This window comes from Aegilops tauschii, chromosome 2 (genome assembly GCF_002575655.3).
Source record: "Aegilops tauschii subsp. strangulata cultivar AL8/78 chromosome 2, Aet v6.0, whole genome shotgun sequence".
Taxonomy (NCBI): domain Eukaryota; kingdom Viridiplantae; phylum Streptophyta; class Magnoliopsida; order Poales; family Poaceae; genus Aegilops; species Aegilops tauschii.
Window position 1 is genome coordinate 622,266,184 of NC_053036.3, and position 24,926 is coordinate 622,291,109.

Consider the following 24,926-nt stretch of genomic DNA (forward strand, 5'->3'; position numbering starts at 1 on the left):
GCCTCTGGTATGACCGATTGTAGGCCTGTCCAATGAAGGGAATGCAGTTAACCGTGGCAGTGACTATGATGAGGTCCTGTATGATCTGTTCACAGTAAACGGAAAGTCAATTCCGGCTAAAGATGGTATAAAGTTTCTGAACAAGGATGTAGATGAGCTAGCCTTCTGCATTTGCTTCGTCCTGGCAGCCATGGGTTTTATTTTCGGTCCAAAGGCCAATAGATGCCTGGATAGAGAGTACTTGCCGTTTTTCTTCGGCCTTAAAGTTAATGATCTGAAAAATATGAAATGGTGTGACTTAATTGCCGACCTGCTGATAGAAGCCATAAAAAGTTCAATGCTTGCCAACGTCCATTTAAGAAGTGTGGGGGGTGTTTGCTAGTTCCGGTGGTAAGTGGTGTCCTTGCAAACTGATTACTCACTTTTTGTGTTATCTGTGGGGGTGTTTGAATATTTTTTCTTGCAAACTGATTACTGATAAACTCTTGTTTTTCATGCAGAATATGTTTTATGACTTGGTGACTGCAAAAGGGTCACGGGGGAATGGGTTTCCCCGGGCAAATCATATAACACAAGAGAATTTGGACACCTTGAAGAATTTTAAGGAATTAGAGAAGCTAGTAACAGTAAGATATTGTACCCATTGTGCTTTTACATTTGAGTTTCTAACATTGTTTACCAATATTTTGTGTGAAACCTTTTTGCAGTTCGAGGCATTAGAGGAGTTGTACGAGTTCTACGGACTGGGCAAGCCATCAGATCCGGTGTTCAAGGAATACCAAGAAAGACATGCCCATGAGCAGACTCGTCAGAGCTAGGGGCTGGAGGCGTAGCAACCTTCTTAAACATTATGTCCTGTGATTTGGAGGAGAACTCCCTTAAGTTGTGAACTTATGTTGTGCTTAGTGTTGGAATATTAGGCAAGTTCATGATTAATTCCAGTAAATAATTCATGACTAGAAGAGATACTAGCATGCAATAATCTAGAAAACTAGAAGAACAGCAAGACATGCATAACAGCAGCAAACACGTAACCAATAGCTTGTTCTTCCCAGATCCTAATTCACGGGATCTCCGATCACAAAGGTTGGGTTACTACTATGGTGTAACATCTATGGGTCTCATACCCATCTCCCTCGATGCAATATCTATCACATTTCGTGATAGTCCCTTTGTAAAGGGATCTGCCAGGTTTTTGTCTGTTTGTATATACGTAACAGTTATTACTCCGGAGTTTCTCAACTTCCTGACAGACTTCAAACGTCTTTTCACGTGTCTTGATGACTTTGCATTATCTTTAGAATTGTTCACTTTAGCGATAACCGTTTGGTTATCACAATTCATAAGAATAGCCGGTACAGGTTTTTCAACAACCGGCAAGTCCATCAAGAGCTCACGCAGCCATTCTGCCTCAACAGTAGCTGTGTCCAAAGCAGTTAATTCTGCTTCCATAGTTGACCTCGTCAATATGGTTTGCTTGCAAGACCTCCATGACACTGCGCCACCACCATGAGTAAATACATACCCACTTGTTGCGTAAAGTACATCAACATCGGAGATCCAATTTGAATCACTATATCCTTCTAGCACAGCAGGATGCCCTGAATAAGTAATTCCGTAACTCATAGTACCTCTCAGATAGCACAAGACCCTTTCTAGTGCATGCCAATGATCATCACCCGGGTTGGACATGAACCTACTCAGTTTGCTCACAGCAAAAGAGATATCTGGTCTTGTAGCGCTAGCTAAGTACATGAGTGAACCGACAATTTGAGAGTATCTTAATTGATCTCTCGTTTCTTTCTTGTTCTTTCTGAGTGTCACGCTGGGATCATAAGGTGTTGGAGAAGGCTTGCTATCCATAAAACCGAATCGGTTCAAGACCTTCTCAACATAGTGAGATTGCGTTAATGTAATCCCACTCTCATCCTTAATAAGTTTGATGTTTAGAATTACATCGGCTTCTCCCAGATCTTTCATGTCAAAACTTTTCGATAGAAAAGACTTGACCTCATTAATTGCATTAATGTTTGTACCAAAGATCAGTATGTCGTCCACATACAAACATAATATGACACTATTGCCCCCACCATGGCGATAGTAAACACACCTATCAGCCTCGTTAATGACAAATCCTGCAGAAGTCAGAGTTCTTTCAAACTTCTCATGCCATTGCTTAGGTGCCTGTTTCAGACCATGCAAAGATTTTAACAACTTGCACACCTTTCTCTCTTCACCCTTTACCACAAACCCGTCAGGCTGATCCATATAGATCTCCTCTTCCAACTCTCCATTGAGAAAAGCTGTCTTTACATCCATTTGATGAATGATAAGACCATAAGAGGCAGCCAAGGAAAGTAACACTCGAATGGTGGTCATTCTAGCAACGGGTGAATAGGTGTCAAAATAATCTTCGCCTTCTTTCTGAGTGTAGCCCTTGGCCACTAGCCGCGCCTTGTACTTATCAATAGTACCATCAGGCTTCAGCTTCTTTTTGAACACCCACTTACAGCCCACAGGTTTACAACCATATGGTCTATCAGTTAGTTCCCAAGTTCCATTAGAAAGAATTGAGTCCATCTCATTATGAACAGCTTCTTTCCAATCATCTACATCCGGAGATGCATATGCTTCTGCAATCGTCTTGGGTGTGTCGTCCACAAGGTATACAATGAAATCATCACCAAAGGATTTTGCAATCCTTTGTCTCTTGTTCCTTCTAGGAACTTCATTGTTATCCTTCTCAAGGACTTCCTCATGTGATTGTTCGAAATATTCATCAGTTGTACTAGATTCAGGAATTATCTCAGAAGAAAATCTAGCAATGCTATGCATATCTTTCATAGGAAATATGTTCTCAAAAAATGTTGCATCACGAGATTCCATTATAGTATCAACATGCATATCAGGTACTTCAGATTTTACCACTAAAAACCTATAAGCAATGCTCCGTTGAGCATACCCTAGAAAGACACAATCCACTGTCTTTGGTCCAAGTTTGCGTTTCTTAGGAATAGGAATATTGACCTTTGCCAAACATCCCCAAGTACGCAAATAAGAAAGTGATGGTTTTCTCCCAACCCACTCCTCATAAGGGGTTTTCTCTTTATTATTGTTGGGAACTCTATTCAGGACATGACATGAAGTCAATAGAGCCTCCCCCCACCATGCCTTAGATAAACCAGCAGTGTCTAACATGGCATTCACCAAGTCAGTCAATGTGCGGTTTTTCCTCTCGGCCACTCCATTTGATTGAGGTGAATAGGGAGGCGTCCTCTCATGAATAATACCATGTTCCTCACAAAATTCATCAAAAACTTTTGGAAAATACTCTCCACCACGATCGGACCTAAGACGCTTGATCTTTCTCTCTAGTTGATTTTCAACTTCAGCTTTATAGATTTTAAAGTAGTCTAATGCTTTATCTTTAGTTTGCAACAAATAAACATAGCAAAATCTAGTCGCATCATCAATCAAAGTCATGAAATATCTCTTTCCACCTTTTGTCAACACACCATTCATCTCACAAAGATCAGAATGTATGAGTTCTAGAGGTGCCAAGTTTCTCTCCTCGGCAGCCTTATGAGGCTTTCGAGGTTGCTTAGATTGCACACAACTATGGCACTTAGAACCTTTGGCAACTGTGAAGTTCGGAATTAAACTCATGCTGGATAGCCGAGACATTAAACCAAAATTAATATGACATAAACGAGAGTGCCAAATACTTGCATCATCATTAACACTAGCACAAATTTGGTTTATTGACTTATTGCAAAAATCTGAAAGAGAAAAGCGGAACAAGCCTCCGCACTCATAGCCTTTTCCTATAAATTGTCCAAATCTTGACACGATTACTTTATTGGACTCTAAAACTACCTTAAATCCATCTCGACATAGAAGGGAGCCGCTAACTAGATTCTTGTTCATAGTAGGGACATGCTGCACGTTCCTTAGTTGCACGATCTTTCCCGAAGTAAACTTCAGATCCACCGTGCCAATGCCACGAACAGAAGCATGTGACCCATTCCCCATTAGGACGGAAGAATCCCTTGCGACCTGATAAGAAGTAAACAGGGAGATGTCAGCACACACATGAACGTTAGCACCCGAATCAATCCACCACGAAGATGATTGAAATACTGAAAGCACAATAGGTAAATTACCATACCCATCAGTATTGCTAGCGGTCACCATGTTGACAGTCTTGGAGCTTGTTTTCCCTCTGCGGTCTGCACGTTCAGGGCATTCCTTGGAAAAGTGTCCAGGCTTCCCACAGGCGTAGCACTCTAGCTCAGCCTTGTTGAACTTCTTCTTCTTGAAAGTAGTAGTCTTGGTAGGCTTGTTGAAAACAGGTTTGTTCTTCCCTTTGTTCTTGTTCTGTGGGTACCTCTGCACCATGTTAGCAGTAGGCTGAACCTCACCTCCTTTTTCAGTGGTATCTTTAGCCCGAGCTTTTTCTTCAACATCAAGAGATGCAATCAGATTTTCAACTGATATCTCCTGTCTCTTATGCTTCAGAGTTGTGGCGAAATTCCTCCATGAAGGAGGCAACTTTGCAATCATGCACCCAGCCACGAATTTGTCGGGTAGAACACATTTAAGGAGTTCAAGTTCCTTCACAATGCACTGTATCTCATGAGCTTGTTCAACCACAGAACGGTTATTCACCATCTTGTAGTCATGAAAACTCTCCATGATGTACAGTTCACTGCCTGCATCTGTTGCACCGAATTTTGCATTCAGTGCATCCCACAGAATTTTTCCGTCGTTTATGTGCATGTACACATCACACAGACGGTCAGCAAGAACACTCAGAATGCATCCCACAAACATAGTATTGGCTTCCTGGAATTTTCTCCGATCTTCGTCGGTTATTCCCTCTGGAGCACCAACACTAGCGTGGAAAATTTTCAGAGCAGTAAGCCAGAGCGTGGTCTTCACCTGCCACCTCTTAAAGTGCACACCGGTAAACTTATCCGGCCTCAGTGCATCAGCAAATCCAGCCATAGTTAACTCAGGAAATTGCCTACAATTAGGTTTTTGGATTGTTGGAATATTAGGCAAGTTCATGATTAATTCCAGTAAATAATTCATGACTAGAAGAGATACTAGCATGCAATAATCTAGCAAACTAGAAGAACAGCAAGACATGCATAACAGCAGCAAACACGTAACAATAGCTGTAGAAACAGACATGAACAGAGGATGTTGGACGTACTGATCGTTAGCTATTATGGGTGCGACAGTGTTGATGACGATGTTGGCGACGATCTGCTGCTGACGGCGATGAATACGACGATGAGTAGCACCGCCCGACTTGGACGGAAGACGACCCGTGATGACGAATTTGAGCAGTCGCGCACAGCGCTTCCCAAAAACCTAATTCGTCCTCTCCCGGTGCAGGATCGCAAAGACGAACGGTTCCGGAGACCTGCTCTCCCACGCGCCGATGCACGCCGGCGTTTGGGATGGAGTAGACTACGATGGCGGCGCAAGTTGTGAGATGAGGCAAAACCCTAGGTGTTTTTCGGTGTGTCTCTGGCCGCAGCCGGTAGCTGTATATATATTAGGACCAGAGGCGGTATTGTGTCGCGACCACAATCCCAAACCGACTCGGTTTCTAATTCGTATACTTACCGGACAAGAAATCAAAAACTTGTCTGCCAAGACATAAAAATAAAACGGCAAAAGGAAGCTGCGCTCCTGCAAGGAGACGGACCGGATTTCGGCGGACCATTCACGCGCATGTCGCATGTACGCGCCGCCTCGCCTCGCCATGCCACGGCCCGGCCCGGCCAGGCGAGGCGAGGCGAGCGAGCGCGCGCGTGTGGTTTTCCCTTTCTCTTCTCACACACCACTTAGAGTGGTGGAGAGAACCCACTATATAAAGAGGTCCAACTCTTCTTCAACTTCCAAGGTGGGACTAAACTTAGCACCACCACTTGCCATTTTACACATGGGCTTTGAGATTTCAGAAATTGCTATGGGCCTAGCCCATTAATTCTAACAATCCCCCACCAGATCTCAAATACCCATTTAGAGATTTGCCTTCTCTCATCACTTGTTTAATATACCAGTGTTTCAGCAGAGACTGTTAAGTTGAACTTCTGCCTAGAACTTTAAGCTACATCCATTCACAACTTGACAATGGACTATGCCTTGAATTGCTAGTTTTGTGTGAACAGGTTTCACTAAAAGTCTTAACCAGTACCTGACCGCCAGTAGGCTACCCCGCGGTTTGGAGCTTATACGTCATACTCCCTGGTCTCTTCGTGAGCTTACTAGAGATCACCCAAATCTCATAGACTGCGACGTTTACAGTCAGAACTCATATAGGTGTGTTCTTTCAAGACTGCTCTATAGGACAGCATCTTTGCTAATTATAGCCAATAGAACCACATTAAGGCATGTTGCCAACCTGCCTTACAGATCTGAGCCTTACAGCTCTGAGAGTTTTGCATCTTCACTTGGAGACGATCATAAGTTATTACTCTCCTCAGTTAACCAATAGCTTGTTCTTCCCAGATCCTAATTCACGGGATCTCCGATCACAAAGGTTGGGTTACTACTATGGTGTAACATCTATGGGTCTCATACCCATCTCCCTCGATGCAATATCTATCACATTTCGTGATAGTCCCTTTGTAAAGGGATCTGCCAGGTTTTTGTCTGTTTGTATATACGTAACAGTTATTACTCCGGAGTTTCTCAACTTCCTGACAGACTTCAAACGTCTTTTCACGTGTCTTGATGACTTTGCATTATCTTTAGAATTGTTCACTTTAGCGATAACCGTTTGGTTATCACAATTCATAAGAATAGCCGGTACAGGTTTTTCAACAACCGGCAAGTCCATCAAGAGCTCACGCAGCCATTCTGCCTCAACAGTAGCTGTGTCCAAAGCAGTTAATTCTGCTTCCATAGTTGACCTCGTCAATATGGTTTGCTTGCAAGACCTCCATGACACTGCGCCACCACCATGAGTAAATACATACCCACTTGTTGCGTAAAGTACATCAACATCGGAGATCCAATTTGAATCACTATATCCTTCTAGCACAGCAGGATGCCCTGAATAAGTAATTCCGTAACTCATAGTACCTCTCAGATAGCACAAGACCCTTTCTAGTGCATGCCAATGATCATCACCCGGGTTGGACATGAACCTACTCAGTTTGCTCACAGCAAAAGAGATATCTGGTCTTGTAGCGCTAGCTAAGTACATGAGTGAACCGACAATTTGAGAGTATCTTAATTGATCTCTCGTTTCTTTCTTGTTCTTTCTGAGTGTCACGCTGGGATCATAAGGTGTTGGAGAAGGCTTGCTATCCATAAAACCGAATCGGTTCAAGACCTTCTCAACATAGTGAGATTGCGTTAATGTAATCCCACTCTCATCCTTAATAAGTTTGATGTTTAGAATTACATCGGCTTCTCCCAGATCTTTCATGTCAAAACTTTTCGATAGAAAAGACTTGACCTCATTAATTGCATTAATGTTTGTACCAAAGATCAGTATGTCGTCCACATACAAACATAATATGACACTATTGCCCCCACCATGGCGATAGTAAACACACCTATCAGCCTCGTTAATGACAAATCCTGCAGAAGTCAGAGTTCTTTCAAACTTCTCATGCCATTGCTTAGGTGCCTGTTTCAGACCATGCAAAGATTTTAACAACTTGCACACCTTTCTCTCTTCACCCTTTACCACAAACCCGTCAGGCTGATCCATATAGATCTCCTCTTCCAACTCTCCATTGAGAAAAGCTGTCTTTACATCCATTTGATGAATGATAAGACCATAAGAGGCAGCCAAGGAAAGTAACACTCGAATGGTGGTCATTCTAGCAACGGGTGAATAGGTGTCAAAATAATCTTCGCCTTCTTTCTGAGTGTAGCCCTTGGCCACTAGCCGCGCCTTGTACTTATCAATAGTACCATCAGGCTTCAGCTTCTTTTTGAACACCCACTTACAGCCCACAGGTTTACAACCATATGGTCTATCAGTTAGTTCCCAAGTTCCATTAGAAAGAATTGAGTCCATCTCATTATGAACAGCTTCTTTCCAATCATCTACATCCGGAGATGCATATGCTTCTGCAATCGTCTTGGGTGTGTCGTCCACAAGGTATACAATGAAATCATCACCAAAGGATTTTGCAATCCTTTGTCTCTTGTTCCTTCTAGGAACTTCATTGTTATCCTTCTCAAGGACTTCCTCATGTGATTGTTCGAAATATTCATCAGTTGTACTAGATTCAGGAATTATCTCAGAAGAAAATCTAGCAATGCTATGCATATCTTTCATAGGAAATATGTTCTCAAAAAATGTTGCATCACGAGATTCCATTATAGTATCAACATGCATATCAGGTACTTCAGATTTTACCACTAAAAACCTATAAGCAATGCTCCGTTGAGCATACCCTAGAAAGACACAATCCACTGTCTTTGGTCCAAGTTTGCGTTTCTTAGGAATAGGAATATTGACCTTTGCCAAACATCCCCAAGTACGCAAATAAGAAAGTGATGGTTTTCTCCCAACCCACTCCTCATAAGGGGTTTTCTCTTTATTATTGTTGGGAACTCTATTCAGGACATGACATGAAGTCAATAGAGCCTCCCCCCACCATGCCTTAGATAAACCAGCAGTGTCTAACATGGCATTCACCAAGTCAGTCAATGTGCGGTTTTTCCTCTCGGCCACTCCATTTGATTGAGGTGAATAGGGAGGCGTCCTCTCATGAATAATACCATGTTCCTCACAAAATTCATCAAAAACTTTTGGAAAATACTCTCCACCACGATCGGACCTAAGACGCTTGATCTTTCTCTCTAGTTGATTTTCAACTTCAGCTTTATAGATTTTAAAGTAGTCTAATGCTTCATCTTTAGTTTGCAACAAATAAACATAGCAAAATCTAGTCGCATCATCAATCAAAGTCATGAAATATCTCTTTCCACCTTTTGTCAACACACCATTCATCTCACAAAGATCAGAATGTATGAGTTCTAGAGGTGCCAAGTTTCTCTCCTCGGCAGCCTTATGAGGCTTTCGAGGTTGCTTAGATTGCACACAACTATGGCACTTAGAACCTTTGGCAATTGTGAAGTTTGGAATTAAACTCATGCTGGATAGCCGAGACATTAAACCAAAATTAATATGACATAAACGAGAGTGCCAAATACTTGCATCATCATTAACACTAGCACAAATTTGGTTTATTGACTTATTGCAAAAATCTGAAAGAGAAAAGCGGAACAAGCCTCCGCACTCATAGCCTTTTCCTATAAATTGTCCAAATCTTGACACGATTACTTTATTGGACTCTAAAACTACCTTAAATCCATCTCGACATAGAAGGGAGCCGCTAACTAGATTCTTGTTCATAGTAGGGACATGCTGCACGTTCCTTAGTTGCACGATCTTTCCCGAAGTAAACTTCAGATCCACCGTGCCAATGCCACGAACAGAAGCATGTGACCCATTCCCCATTAGGACGGAAGAATCCCTTGCGACCTGATAAGAAGTAAACAGGGAGATGTCAGCACACACATGAACGTTAGCACCCGAATCAATCCACCACGAAGATGATTGAAATACTGAAAGCACAATAGGTAAATTACCATACCCATCAGTATTGCTAGCGGTCACCATGTTGACAGTCTTGGAGCTTGTTTTCCCTCTGCGGTCTGCACGTTCAGGGCATTCCTTGGAAAAGTGTCCAGGCTTCCCACAGGCGTAGCACTCTAGCTCAGCCTTGTTGAACTTCTTCTTCTTGAAAGTAGTAGTCTTGGTAGGCTTGTTGAAAACAGGTTTGTTCTTCCCTTTGTTCTTGTTCTGTGGGTACCTCTGCACCATGTTAGCAGTAGGCTGAACCTCACCTCCTTTTTCAGTGGTATCTTTAGCCCGAGCTTTTTCTTCAACATCAAGAGATGCAATCAGATTTTCAACTGATATCTCCTGTCTCTTATGCTTCAGAGTTGTGGCGAAATTCCTCCATGAAGGAGGCAACTTTGCAATCATGCACCCAGCCACGAATTTGTCGGGTAGAACACATTTAAGGAGTTCAAGTTCCTTCACAATGCACTGTATCTCATGAGCTTGTTCAACCACAGAACGGTTATTCACCATCTTGTAGTCATGAAAACTCTCCATGATGTACAGTTCACTGCCTGCATCTGTTGCACCGAATTTTGCATTCAGTGCATCCCACAGAATTTTTCCGTCGTTTATGTGCATGTACACATCACACAGACGGTCAGCAAGAACACTCAGAATGCATCCCACAAACATAGTATTGGCTTCCTGGAATTTTCTCCGATCTTCGTCGGTTATTCCCTCTGGAGCACCAACACTAGCGTGGAAAACTTTCAGAGCAGTAAGCCAGAGCGTGGTCTTCACCTGCCACCTCTTAAAGTGCACACCGGTAAACTTATCCGGCCTCAGTGCATCAGCAAATCCAGCCATAGTTAACTCAGGAAATTGCCTACAATTAGGTTTTTGGATTGTTGGAATATTAGGCAAGTTCATGATTAATTCCAGTAAATAATTCATGACTAGAAGAGATACTAGCATGCAATAATCTAGCAAACTAGAAGAACAGCAAGACATGCATAACAGCAGCAAACACGTAACAATAGCTGTAGAAACAGACATGAACAGAGGATGTTGGACGTACTGATCGTTAGCTATTATGGGTGCGACAGTGTTGATGACGATGTTGGCGACGATCTGCTGCTGACGGCGATGAATACGACGATGAGTAGCACCGCCCGACTTGGACGGAAGACGACCCGTGATGACGAATTTGAGCAGTCGCGCACAGCGCTTCCCAAAAACCTAATTCGTCCTCTCCCGGTGCAGGATCGCAAAGACGAACGGTTCCGGAGACCTGCTCTCCCACGCGCCGATGCACGCCGGCGTTTGGGATGGAGTAGACTACGATGGCGGCGCAAGTTGTGAGATGAGGCAAAACCCTAGGTGTTTTTCGGTGTGTCTCTGGCCGCAGCCGGTAGCTGTATATATATTAGGACCAGAGGCGGTATTGTGTCGCGACCACAATCCCAAACCGACTCGGTTTCTAATTCGTATACTTACCGGACAAGAAATCAAAAACTTGTCTGCCAAGACATAAAAATAAAACGGCAAAAGGAAGCTGCGCTCCTGCAAGGAGACGGACCGGATTTCGGCGGACCATTCACGCGCATGTCGCATGTACGCGCCGCCTCGCCTCTCCACGCCACGGCCCGGCCCGGCCAGGCGAGGCGAGGCGAGCGAGCGCGCGCGTGTGGTTTTCCCTTTCTCTTCTCACACACCACTTAGAGTGGTGGAGAGAACCCACTATATAAAGAGGTCCAACTCTTCTTCAACTTCCAAGGTGGGACTAAACTTAGCACCACCACTTGCCATTTTACACATGGGCTTTGAGATTTCAGAAATTGCTATGGGCCTAGCCCATTAATTCTAACAATCCCCCACCAGATCTCAAATACCCATTTAGAGATTTGCCTTCTCTCATCACTTGTTTAATATACCAGTGTTTCAGCAGAGACTGTTAAGTTGAACTTCTGCCTAGAACTTTAAGCTACATCCATTCACAACTTGACAATGGACTATGCCTTGAATTGCTAGTTTTGTGTGAACAGGTTTCCTAAAAGTCTTAACCAGTACCTGACCGCCAGTAGGCTACCCCGCGGTTTGGAGCTTATACGTCATACTCCCTGGTCTCTTCGTGAGCTTACTAGAGATCACCCAAATCTCATAGACTGCGACGTTTACAGTCAGAACTCATATAGGTGTGTTCTTTCAAGACTGCTCTGTAGGACAGCATCTTTGCTAATTATAGCCAATAGAACCACATTAAGGCATGTTGCCAACCTGCCTTACAGATCTGAGCCTTACAGCTCTGAGAGTTTTGCATCTTCACTTGGAGACGATCATAAGTTATTACTCTCCTCAGTTAACCAATAGCTTGTTCTTCCCAGATCCTAATTCACGGGATCTCCGATCACAAAGGTTGGGTTACTACTATGGTGTAACATCTATGGGTCTCATACCCATCTCCCTCGATGCAATATCTATCACATTTCGTGATAGTCCCTTTGTAAAGGGATCTGCCAGGTTTTTGTCTGTTTGTATATACGTAACAGTTATTACTCCGGAGTTTCTCAACTTCCTGACAGACTTCAAACGTCTTTTCACGTGTCTTGATGACTTTGCATTATCTTTAGAATTGTTCACTTTAGCGATAACCGTTTGGTTATCACAATTCATAAGAATAGCCGGTACAGGTTTTTCAACAACCGGCAAGTCCATCAAGAGCTCACGCAGCCATTCTGCCTCAACAGTAGCTGTGTCCAAAGCAGTTAATTCTGCTTCCATAGTTGACCTCGTCAATATGGTTTGCTTGCAAGACCTCCATGACACTGCGCCACCACCATGAGTAAATACATACCCACTTGTTGCGTAAAGTACATCAACATCGGAGATCCAATTTGAATCACTATATCCTTCTAGCACAGCAGGATGCCCTGAATAAGTAATTCCGTAACTCATAGTACCTCTCAGATAGCACAAGACCCTTTCTAGTGCATGCCAATGATCATCACCCGGGTTGGACATGAACCTACTCAGTTTGCTCACAGCAAAAGAGATATCTGGTCTTGTAGCGCTAGCTAAGTACATGAGTGAACCGACAATTTGAGAGTATCTTAATTGATCTCTCGTTTCTTTCTTGTTCTTTCTGAGTGTCACGCTGGGATCATAAGGTGTTGGAGAAGGCTTGCTATCCATAAAACCGAATCGGTTCAAGACCTTCTCAACATAGTGAGATTGCGTTAATGTAATCCCACTCTCATCCTTAATAAGTTTGATGTTTAGAATTACATCGGCTTCTCCCAGATCTTTCATGTCAAAACTTTTCGATAGAAAAGACTTGACCTCATTAATTGCATTAATGTTTGTACCAAAGATCAGTATGTCGTCCACATACAAACATAATATGACACTATTGCCCCCACCATGGCGATAGTAAACACACCTATCAGCCTCGTTAATGACAAATCCTGCAGAAGTCAGAGTTCTTTCAAACTTCTCATGCCATTGCTTAGGTGCCTGTTTCAGACCATGCAAAGATTTTAACAACTTGCACACCTTTCTCTCTTCACCCTTTACCACAAACCCGTCAGGCTGATCCATATAGATCTCCTCTTCCAACTCTCCATTGAGAAAAGCTGTCTTTACATCCATTTGATGAATGATAAGACCATAAGAGGCAGCCAAGGAAAGTAACACTCGAATGGTGGTCATTCTAGCAACGGGTGAATAGGTGTCAAAATAATCTTCGCCTTCTTTCTGAGTGTAGCCCTTGGCCACTAGCCGCGCCTTGTACTTATCAATAGTACCATCAGGCTTCAGCTTCTTTTTGAACACCCACTTACAGCCCACAGGTTTACAACCATATGGTCTATCAGTTAGTTCCCAAGTTCCATTAGAAAGAATTGAGTCCATCTCATTATGAACAGCTTCTTTCCAATCATCTACATCCGGAGATGCATATGCTTCTGCAATCGTCTTGGGTGTGTCGTCCACAAGGTATACAATGAAATCATCACCAAAGGATTTTGCAATCCTTTGTCTCTTGTTCCTTCTAGGAACTTCATTGTTATCCTTCTCAAGGACTTCCTCATGTGATTGTTCGAAATATTCATCAGTTGTACTAGATTCAGGAATTATCTCAGAAGAAAATCTAGCAATGCTATGCATATCTTTCATAGGAAATATGTTCTCAAAAAATGTTGCATCACGAGATTCCATTATAGTATCAACATGCATATCAGGTACTTCAGATTTTACCACTAAAAACCTATAAGCAATGCTCCGTTGAGCATACCCTAGAAAGACACAATCCACTGTCTTTGGTCCAAGTTTGCGTTTCTTAGGAATAGGAATATTGACCTTTGCCAAACATCCCCAAGTACGCAAATAAGAAAGTGATGGTTTTCTCCCAACCCACTCCTCATAAGGGGTTTTCTCTTTATTATTGTTGGGAACTCTATTCAGGACATGACATGAAGTCAATAGAGCCTCCCCCCACCATGCCTTAGATAAACCAGCAGTGTCTAACATGGCATTCACCAAGTCAGTCAATGTGCGGTTTTTCCTCTCGGCCACTCCATTTGATTGAGGTGAATAGGGAGGCGTCCTCTCATGAATAATACCATGTTCCTCACAAAATTCATCAAAAACTTTTGGAAAATACTCTCCACCACGATCGGACCTAAGACGCTTGATCTTTCTCTCTAGTTGATTTTCAACTTCAGCTTTATAGATTTTAAAGTAGTCTAATGCTTCATCTTTAGTTTGCAACAAATAAACATAGCAAAATCTAGTCGCATCATCAATCAAAGTCATGAAATATCTCTTTCCACCTTTTGTCAACACACCATTCATCTCACAAAGATCAGAATGTATGAGTTCTAGAGGTGCCAAGTTTCTCTCCTCGGCAGCCTTATGAGGCTTTCGAGGTTGCTTAGATTGCACACAACTATGGCACTTAGAACCTTTGGCAACTGTGAAGTTCGGAATTAAACTCATGCTGGATAGCCGAGACATTAAACCAAAATTAATATGACATAAACGAGAGTGCCAAATACTTGCATCATCATTAACACTAGCACAAATTTGGTTTATTGACTTATTGCAAAAATCTGAAAGAGAAAAGCGGAACAAGCCTCCGCACTCATAGCCTTTTCCTATAAATTGTCCAAATCTTGACACGATTACTTTATTGGACTCTAAAACTACCTTAAATCCATCTCGACATAGAAGGGAGCCGCTAACTAGATTCTTGTTCATAGTAGGGACATGCTGCACGTTCCTTAGTTGCACGATCTTTCCCGAAGTAAACTTCAGATCCACCGTGCCAATGCCACGAACAGAAGCATGTGACCCATTCCCCATTAGGACGGAAGAATCCCTTGCGACCTGATAAGAAGTAAACAGGGAGATGTCAGCACACACATGAACGTTAGCACCCGAATCAATCCACCACGAAGATGATTGAAATACTGAAAGCACAATAGGTAAATTACCATACCCATCAGTATTGCTAGCGGTCACCATGTTGACAGTCTTGGAGCTTGTTTTCCCTCTGCGGTCTGCACGTTTAGGGCATTCCTTGGAAAAGTGTCCAGGCTTCCCACAGGCGTAGCACTCTAGCTCAGCCTTGTTGAACTTCTTCTTCTTGAAAGTAGTAGTCTTGGTAGGCTTGTTGAAAACAGGTTTGTTCTTCCCTTTGTTCTTGTTCTGTGGGTACCTCTGCACCATGTTAGCAGTAGGCTGAACCTCACCTCCTTTTTCAGTGGTATCTTTAGCCCGAGCTTTTTCTTCAACATCAAGAGATGCAATCAGATTTTCAACTGATATCTCCTGTCTCTTATGCTTCAGAGTTGTGGCGAAATTCCTCCATGAAGGAGGCAACTTTGCAATCATGCACCCAGCCACGAATTTGTCGGGTAGAACACATTTAAGGAGTTCAAGTTCCTTCACAATGCACTGTATCTCATGAGCTTGTTCAACCACAGAACGGTTATTCACCATCTTGTAGTCATGAAAACTCTCCATGATGTACAGTTCACTGCCTGCATCTGTTGCACCGAATTTTGCATTCAGTGCATCCCACAGAATTTTTCCGTCGTTTATGTGCATGTACACATCACACAGACGGTCAGCAAGAACACTCAGAATGCATCCCACAAACATAGTATTGGCTTCCTGGAATTTTCTCCGATCTTCGTCGGTTATTCCCTCTGGAGCACCAACACTAGCGTGGAAAACTTTCAGAGCAGTAAGCCAGAGCGTGGTCTTCACCTGCCACCTCTTAAAGTGCACACCGGTAAACTTATCCGGCCTCAGTGCATCAGCAAATCCAGCCATAGTTAACTCAGGAAATTGCCTACAATTAGGTTTTTGGATTGTTGGAATATTAGGCAAGTTCATGATTAATTCCAGTAAATAATTCATGACTAGAAGAGATACTAGCATGCAATAATCTAGCAAACTAGAAGAACAGCAAGACATGCATAACAGCAGCAAACACGTAACAATAGCTGTAGAAACAGACATGAACAGAGGATGTTGGACGTACTGATCGTTAGCTATTATGGGTGCGACAGTGTTGATGACGATGTTGGCGACGATCTGCTGCTGACGGCGATGAATACGACGATGAGTAGCACCGCCCGACTTGGACGGAAGACGACCCGTGATGACGAATTTGAGCAGTCGCGCACAGCGCTTCCCAAAAACCTAATTCGTCCTCTCCCGGTGCAGGATCGCAAAGACGAACGGTTCCGGAGACCTGCTCTCCCACGCGCCGATGCACGCCGGCGTTTGGGATGGAGTAGACTACGATGGCGGCGCAAGTTGTGAGATGAGGCAAAACCCTAGGTGTTTTTCGGTGTGTCTCTGGCCGCAGCCGGTAGCTGTATATATATTAGGACCAGAGGCGGTATTGTGTCGCGACCACAATCCCAAACCGACTCGGTTTCTAATTCGTATACTTACCGGACAAGAAATCAAAAACTTGTCTGCCAAGACATAAAAATAAAACGGCAAAAGGAAGCTGCGCTCCTGCAAGGAGACGGACCGGATTTCGGCGGACCATTCACGCGCATGTCGCATGTACGCGCCGCCTCGCCTCGCCACGCCACGGCCCGGCCCGGCCAGGCGAGGCGAGCGAGCGCGCGCGTGTGGTTTTCCCTTTCTCTTCTCACACACCACTTAGAGTGGTGGAGAGAACCCACTATATAAAGAGGTCCAACTCTTCTTCAACTTCCAAGGTGGGACTAAACTTAGCACCACCACTTGCCATTTTACACATGGGCTTTGAGATTTCAGAAATTGCTATGGGCCTAGCCCATTAATTCTAACAATCCCCCACCAGATCTCAAATACCCATTTAGAGATTTGCCTTCTCTCATCACTTGTTTAATATACCAGTGTTTCAGCAGAGACTGTTAAGTTGAACTTCTGCCTAGAACTTTAAGCTACATCCATTCACAACTTGACAATGGACTATGCCTTGAATTGCTAGTTTTGTGTGAACAGGTTTCACTAAAAGTCTTAACCAGTACCTGACCGCCAGTAGGCTACCCCGCGGTTTGGAGCTTATACGTCATACTCCCTGATCTCTTCGTGAGCTTACTAGAGATCACCCAAATCTCATAGACTGCGACGTTTACAGTCAGAACTCATATAGGTGTGTTCTTTCAAGACTGCTCTGTAGGACAGCATCTTTGCTAATTATAGCCAATAGAACCACATTAAGGCATGTTGCCAACCTGCCTTACAGATCTGAGCCTTACAGCTCTGAGAGTTTTGCATCTTCACTTGGAGACGATCATAAGTTATTACTCTCCTCAGTTAACCAATAGCTTGTTCTTCCCAGATCCTAATTCACGGGATCTCCGATCACAAAGGTTGGGTTACTACTATGGTGTAACATCTATGGGTCTCATACCCATCTCCCTCGATGCAATATCTATCACATTTCGTGATAGTCCCTTTGTAAAGGGATCTGCCAGGTTTTTGTCTGTTTGTATATACGTAACAGTTATTACTCCGGAGTTTCTCAACTTCCTGACAGACTTCAAACGTCTTTTCACGTGTCTTGATGACTTTGCATTATCTTTAGAATTGTTCACTTTAGCGATAACCGTTTGGTTATCACAATTCATAAGAATAGCCGGTACAGGTTTTCCAACAACCGGCAAGTCCATCAAGAGCTCACGCAGCCATTCTGCCTCAACAGTAGCTGTGTCCAAAGCAGTTAATTCTGCTTCCATAGTTGACCTCGTCAATATGGTTTGCTTGCAAGACCTCCATGACACTGCGCCACCACCATGAGTAAATACATACCCACTTGTTGCGTAAAGTACATCAACATCGGAGATCCAATTTGAATCACTATATCCTTCTAGCACAGCAGGATGCCCTGAATAAGTAATTCCGTAACTCATAGTACCTCTCAGATAGCACAAGACCCTTTCTAGTGCATGCCAATGATCATCACCCGGGTTGGACATGAACCTACTCAGTTTGCTCACAGCAAAAGAGATATCTGGTCTTGTAGCGCTAGCTAAGTACATGAGTGAACCGACAATTTGAGAGTATCTTAATTGATCTCTCGTTTCTTTCTTGTTCTTTCTGAGTGTCACGCTGGGATCATAAGGTGTTGGAGAAGGCTTGCTATCCATAAAACCGAATCGGTTCAAGACCTTCTCAACATAGTGAGATTGCGTTAATGTAATCCCACTCTCATCCTTAATAAGTTTGATGTTTAGAATTACATCGGCTTCTCCCAGATCTTTCATGTCAAAACTTTTCGATAGAAAAGACTTGACCTCATTAATTGCATTAATGTTTGTACCAAAGATCAGTATGTCGTCCACATACAAACATAATATGACACTATTGCCCCCACCATGGCGATAGTAAACACACCTATCAGCCTCGTTAATGACAAATCCTGCAGAAGTCAGAGTTCTTTCAAACTTCTCATGCCATTGCTTAGGTGCCTGTTTCAGACCATGCAAAGATTTTAACAACTTGCACACCTTTCTCTCTTCACCCTTTACCACAAACCCGTCAGGCTGATCCATATAGATCTCCTCTTCCAACTCTCCATTGAGAAAAGCTGTCTTTACATCCATTTGATGAATGATAAGACCATAAGAGGCAGCCAAGGAAAGTAACACTCGAATGGTGGTCATTCTAGCAACGGGTGAATAGGTGTCAAAATAATCTTCGCCTTCTTTCTGAGTGTAGCCCTTGGCCACTAGCCGCGCCTTGTACTTATCAATAGTACCATCAGGCTTCAGCTTCTTTTTGAACACCCACTTACAGCCCACAGGTTTACAACCATATGGTCTATCAGTTAGTTCCCAAGTTCCATTAGAAAGAATTGATTCCATCTCATTATGAATAGCTTCTTTCCAATCATCTACATCCGGAGATGCATATGCTTCTGGAATCGTCTTGGGTGTGTCGTCCACAAGGTATACAATGAAATCATCACCAAAGGATTTTGCAATCCTTTGTCTCTTGTTCCTTCTAGGAACTTCATTGTTATCCTTCTCAAGGACTTCCTCATGTGATTGTTTGAAATATTCATCAGTTGTACTAGATTCAGGAATTATCTCAGAAGAAAATCTAGCAATGCTATGCATATCTTTCATAGGAAATATGTTCTCAAAAAATGTTGCATCACGAGATTCCATTATAGTATCAACATGCATATCAGGTACTTCAGATTTTACCACTAAAAACCTATAAGCAATGCTCCGTTGAGCATACCCTAGAAAGACACAATCCACTGTCTTTGGTCCAAGTTTGCGTTTCTTAGGAATAGGAATATTGACCTTTGCCAAACATCCCCAAGTACGCAAATAAGAAAGTGATGGTTTTCTCCCAACCCACTCCTCATAAGGGGTTTTCTCTTTATTATTGTTGGGAACTCTATTCAGGACATGACATGAAGTCAATAGAGCCTCCCCCCACCATGCCTTAGATAAACCAGCAGTGTCTAACATGGCATTCACCAAGTCAGTCAATGTGCGGTTTTTCCTCTCGGCCACTCCATTTGATTGAGGTGAATAGGGAGGCGTCCTCTCATGAATAATACCATGTTCCTCACAAAATTCATCAAAAACTTTTGGAAAATACTCTCCACCACGATCGGACCTAAGACGCTTGATCTTTCTCTCTAGTTGATTTTCAACTTCAGCTTTATAGATTTTAAAGTAGTCTAATGCTTCATCTTTAGTTTGCAACAAATAAACATAGCAAAATCTAGTCGCATCATCAATCAAAGTCATGAAATATCTCTTTCCACCTTTTGTCAACACACCATTCATCTCACAAAGATCAGAATGTATGAGTTCTAGAGGTGCCAAGTTTCTCTCCTCGGCAGCCTTATGAGGCTTTCGAGGTTGCTTAGATTGCACACAACTATGGCACTTAGAACCTTTGGCAACTGTGAAGTTCGGAATTAAACTCATGCTGGATAGCCGAGACATTAAACCAAAATTAATATGACATAAACGAGAGTGCCAAATACTTGCATCATCATTAACACTAGCACAAATTTGGTTTATTGACTTATTGCAAAAATCTGAAAGAGAAAAGCGGAACAAGCCTCCGCACTCATAGCCTTTTCCTATAAATTGTCCAAATCTTGACACGATTACTTTATTGGACTCTAAAACTACCTTAAATCCATCTCGACATAGAAGGGAGCCGCTAACTAGATTCTTGTTCATAGTAGGGACATGCTGCACGTTCCTTAGTTGCACGATCTTTCCCGAAGTAAACTTCAGATCCACCGTGCCAATGCCACGAACAGAAGCATGTGACCCATTCCCCATTAGGACGGAAGAATCCCTTGCGACCTGATAAGAAGTAAACAGGGAGATGTCAGCACACACATGAACGTTAGCACCCGAATCAATCCACCACGAAGATGATTGAAATACTGAAAGCACAATAGGTAAATTACCATACCCATCAGTATTGCTAGCGGTCACCATGTTGACAGTCTTGGAGCTTGTTTTCCCTCTGCGGTCTGCACGTTTAGGGCATTCCTTGGAAAAGTGTCCAGGCTTCCCACAGGCGTAGCACTCTAGCTCAGCCTTGTTGAACTTCTTCTTCTTGAAAGTAGTAGTCTTGGTAGGCTTGTTGAAAACAGGTTTGTTCTTCCCTTTGTTCTTGTTCTGTGGGTACCTCTGCACCATGTTAGCAGTAGGCTGAACCTCACCTCCTTTTTCAGTGGTATCTTTAGCCCGAGCTTTTTCTTCAACATCAAGAGATGCAATCAGATTTTCAACTGATATCTCCTGTCTCTTATGCTTCAGAGTTGTGGCGAAATTCCTCCATGAAGGAGGCAACTTTGCAATCATGCACCCAGCCACGAATTTGTCGGGTAGAACACATTTAAGGAGTTCAAGTTCCTTCACAATGCACTGTATCTCATGAGCTTGTTCAACCACAGAACGGTTATTCACCATCTTGTAGTCATGAAAACTCTCCATGATGTACAGTTCACTGCCTGCATCTGTTGCACCGAATTTTGCATTCAGTGCATCCCACAGAATTTTTCCGTCGTTTATGTGCATGTACACATCACACAGACGGTCAGCAAGAACACTCAGAATGCATCCCACAAACATAGTATTGGCTTCCTGGAATTTTCTCCGATCTTCGTCGGTTATTCCCTCTGGAGCACCAACACTAGCGTGGAAAACTTTCAGAGCAGTAAGCCAGAGCGTGGTCTTCACCTGCCACCTCTTAAAGTGCACACCGGTAAACTTATCCGGCCTCAGTGCATCAGCAAATCCAGCCATAGTTAACTCAGGAAATTGCCTACAATTAGGTTTTTGGATTGTTGGAATATTAGGCAAGTTCATGATTAATTCCAGTAAATAATTCATGACTAGAAGAGATACTAGCATGCAATAATCTAGCAAACTAGAAGAACAGCAAGACATGCATAACAGCAGCAAACACGTAACAATAGCTGTAGAAACAGACATGAACAGAGGATGTTGGACGTACTGATCGTTAGCTATTATGGGTGCGACAGTGTTGATGACGATGTTGGCGACGATCTGCTGCTGACGGCGATGAATACGACGATGAGTAGCACCGCCCGACTTGGACGGAAGACGACCCGTGATGACGAATTTGAGCAGTCGCGCACAGCGCTTCCCAAAAACCTAATTCGTCCTCTCCCGGTGCAGGATCGCAAAGACGAACGGTTCCGGAGACCTGCTCTCCCACGCGCCGATGCACGCCGGCGTTTGGGATGGAGTAGACTACGATGGCGGCGCAAGTTGTGAGATGAGGCAAAACCCTAGGTGTTTTTCGGTGTGTCTCTGGCCGCAGCCGGTAGCTGTATATATATTAGGACCAGAGGCGGTATTGTGTCGCGACCACAATCCCAAACCGACTCGGTTTCTAATTCGTATACTTACCGGACAAGAAATCAAAAACTTGTCTGCCAAGACATAAAAATAAAACGGCAAAAGGAAGCTGCGCTCCTTCAAGGAGACGGACCGGATTTCGGCGGACCATTCACGCGCATGTCGCATGTACGCGCCGCCTCGCCTCGCCACGCCACGGCCCGGCCCAGCCAGGCGAGGCGAGGCGAGCGAGCGCGCGCGTGTGGTTTTCCCTTTCTCTTCTCACACACCACTTAGAGTGGTGGAGAGAACCCACTATATAAAGAGGTCCAACTCTTCTTCAACTTCCAAGGTGGGACTAAACTTAGCACCACCACTTGCCATTTTACACATGGGCTTTGAGATTTCAGAAATTGCTATGGGCCTAGCCCATTAATTCTAACAATCCCCCACCAGATCTCAAATACCCATTTAGAGATTTGCCTTCTCTCATCACTTGTTTAATATACCAGTGTTTCAGCAGAGACTGTTAAGTTGAACTTCTGCCTAGAACTTTAAGCTACATCCATTCACAACTTGACAATGGACTATGCCTTGAATTGCTAGTTTTGTGTGAACAGGTTTCACTAAAAGTCTTAACCAGTACCTGACCGCCAGTAGGCTACCCCGCGGTTTGGAGCTTATACGTCATACTCCCTGGTCTCTTCGTGAGCTTACTAGAGATCACCCAAATCTCATAGACTGCGACGTTTACAGTCAGAACTCATATAGGTGTGTTCTTTCAAGACTGCTCTATAGGACAGCATCTTTGCTAATTATAGCCAATAGAACCACATTAAGGCATGTTGCCAACCTGCCTTACAGATCTGAGCCTTACAGCTCTGAGAGTTTTGCATCTTCACTTGGAGACGATCATAAGTTATTACTCTCCTCAGTTAACCAATAGCTTGTTCTTCCCAGATCCTAATTCACGGGATCTCCGATCACAAAGGTTGGGTTACTACTATGGTGTAACATCTATGGGTCTCATACCCATCTCCCTCGATGCAATATCTATCACATTTCGTGATAGTCCCTTTGTAAAGGGATCTGCCAGGTTTTTGTCTGTTTGTATATACGTAACAGTTATTACTCCGGAGTTTCTCAACTTCCTGACAGACTTCAAACGTCTTTTCACGTGTCTTGATGACTTTGCATTATCTTTAGAATTGTTCACTTTAGCGATAACCGTTTGGTTATCACAATTCATAAGAATAGCCGGTACAGGTTTTTCAACAACCGGCAAGTCCATCAAGAGCTCACGCAGCCATTCTGCCTCAACAGTAGCTGTGTCCAAAGCAGTTAATTCTGCTTCCATAGTTGACCTCGTCAATATGGTTTGCTTGCAAGACCTCCATGACACTGCGCCACCACCATGAGTAAATACATACCCACTTGTTGCGTAAAGTACATCAACATCGGAGATCCAATTTGAATCACTATATCCTTCTAGCACAGCAGGATGCCCTGAATAAGTAATTCCGTAACTCATAGTACCTCTCAGATAGCACAAGACCCTTTCTAGTGCATGCCAATGATCATCACCCGGGTTGGACATGAACCTACTCAGTTTGCTCACAGCAAAAGAGATATCTGGTCTTGTAGCGCTAGCTAAGTACATGAGTGAACCGACAATTTGAGAGTATCTTAATTGATCTCTCGTTTCTTTCTTGTTCTTTCTGAGTGTCACGCTGGGATCATAAGGTGTTGGAGAAGGCTTGCTATCCATAAAACCGAATCGGTTCAAGACCTTCTCAACATAGTGAGATTGCGTTAATGTAATCCCACTCTCATCCTTAATAAGTTTGATGTTTAGAATTACATCGGCTTCTCCCAGATCTTTCATGTCAAAACTTTTCGATAGAAAAGACTTGACCTCATTAATTGCATTAATGTTTGTACCAAAGATCAGTATGTCGTCCACATACAAACATAATATGACACTATTGCCCCCACCATGGCGATAGTAAACACACCTATCAGCCTCGTTAATGACAAATCCTGCAGAAGTCAGAGTTCTTTCAAACTTCTCATGCCATTGCTTAGGTGCCTGTTTCAGACCATGCAAAGATTTTAACAACTTGCACACCTTTCTCTCTTCACCCTTTACCACAAACCCGTCAGGCTGATCCATATAGATCTCCTCTTCCAACTCTCCATTGAGAAAAGCTGTCTTTACATCCATTTGATGAATGATAAGACCATAAGAGGCAGCCAAGGAAAGTAACACTCGAATGGTGGTCATTCTAGCAACGGGTGAATAGGTGTCAAAATAATCTTCGCCTTCTTTCTGAGTGTAGCCCTTGGCCACTAGCCGCGCCTTGTACTTATCAATAGTACCATCAGGCTTCAGCTTCTTTTTGAACACCCACTTACAGCCCACAGGTTTACAACCATATGGTCTATCAGTTAGTTCCCAAGTTCCATTAGAAAGAATTGAGTCCATCTCATTATGAACAGCTTCTTTCCAATCATCTACATCCGGAGATGCATATGCTTCTGCAATCGTCTTGGGTGTGTCGTCCACAAGGTATACAATGAAATCATCACCAAAGGATTTTGCAATCCTTTGTCTCTTGTTCCTTCTAGGAACTTCATTGTTATCCTTCTCAAGGACTTCCTCATGTGATTGTTCGAAATATTCATCAGTTGTACTAGATTCAGGAATTATCTCAGAAGAAAATCTAGCAATGCTATGCATATCTTTCATAGGAAATATGTTCTCAAAAAATGTTGCATCACGAGATTCCATTATAGTATCAACATGCATATCAGGTACTTCAGATTTTACCACTAAAAACCTATAAGCAATGCTCCGTTGAGCATACCCTAGAAAGACACAATCCACTGTCTTTGGTCCAAGTTTGCGTTTCTTAGGAATAGGAATATTGACCTTTGCCAAACATCCCCAAGTACGC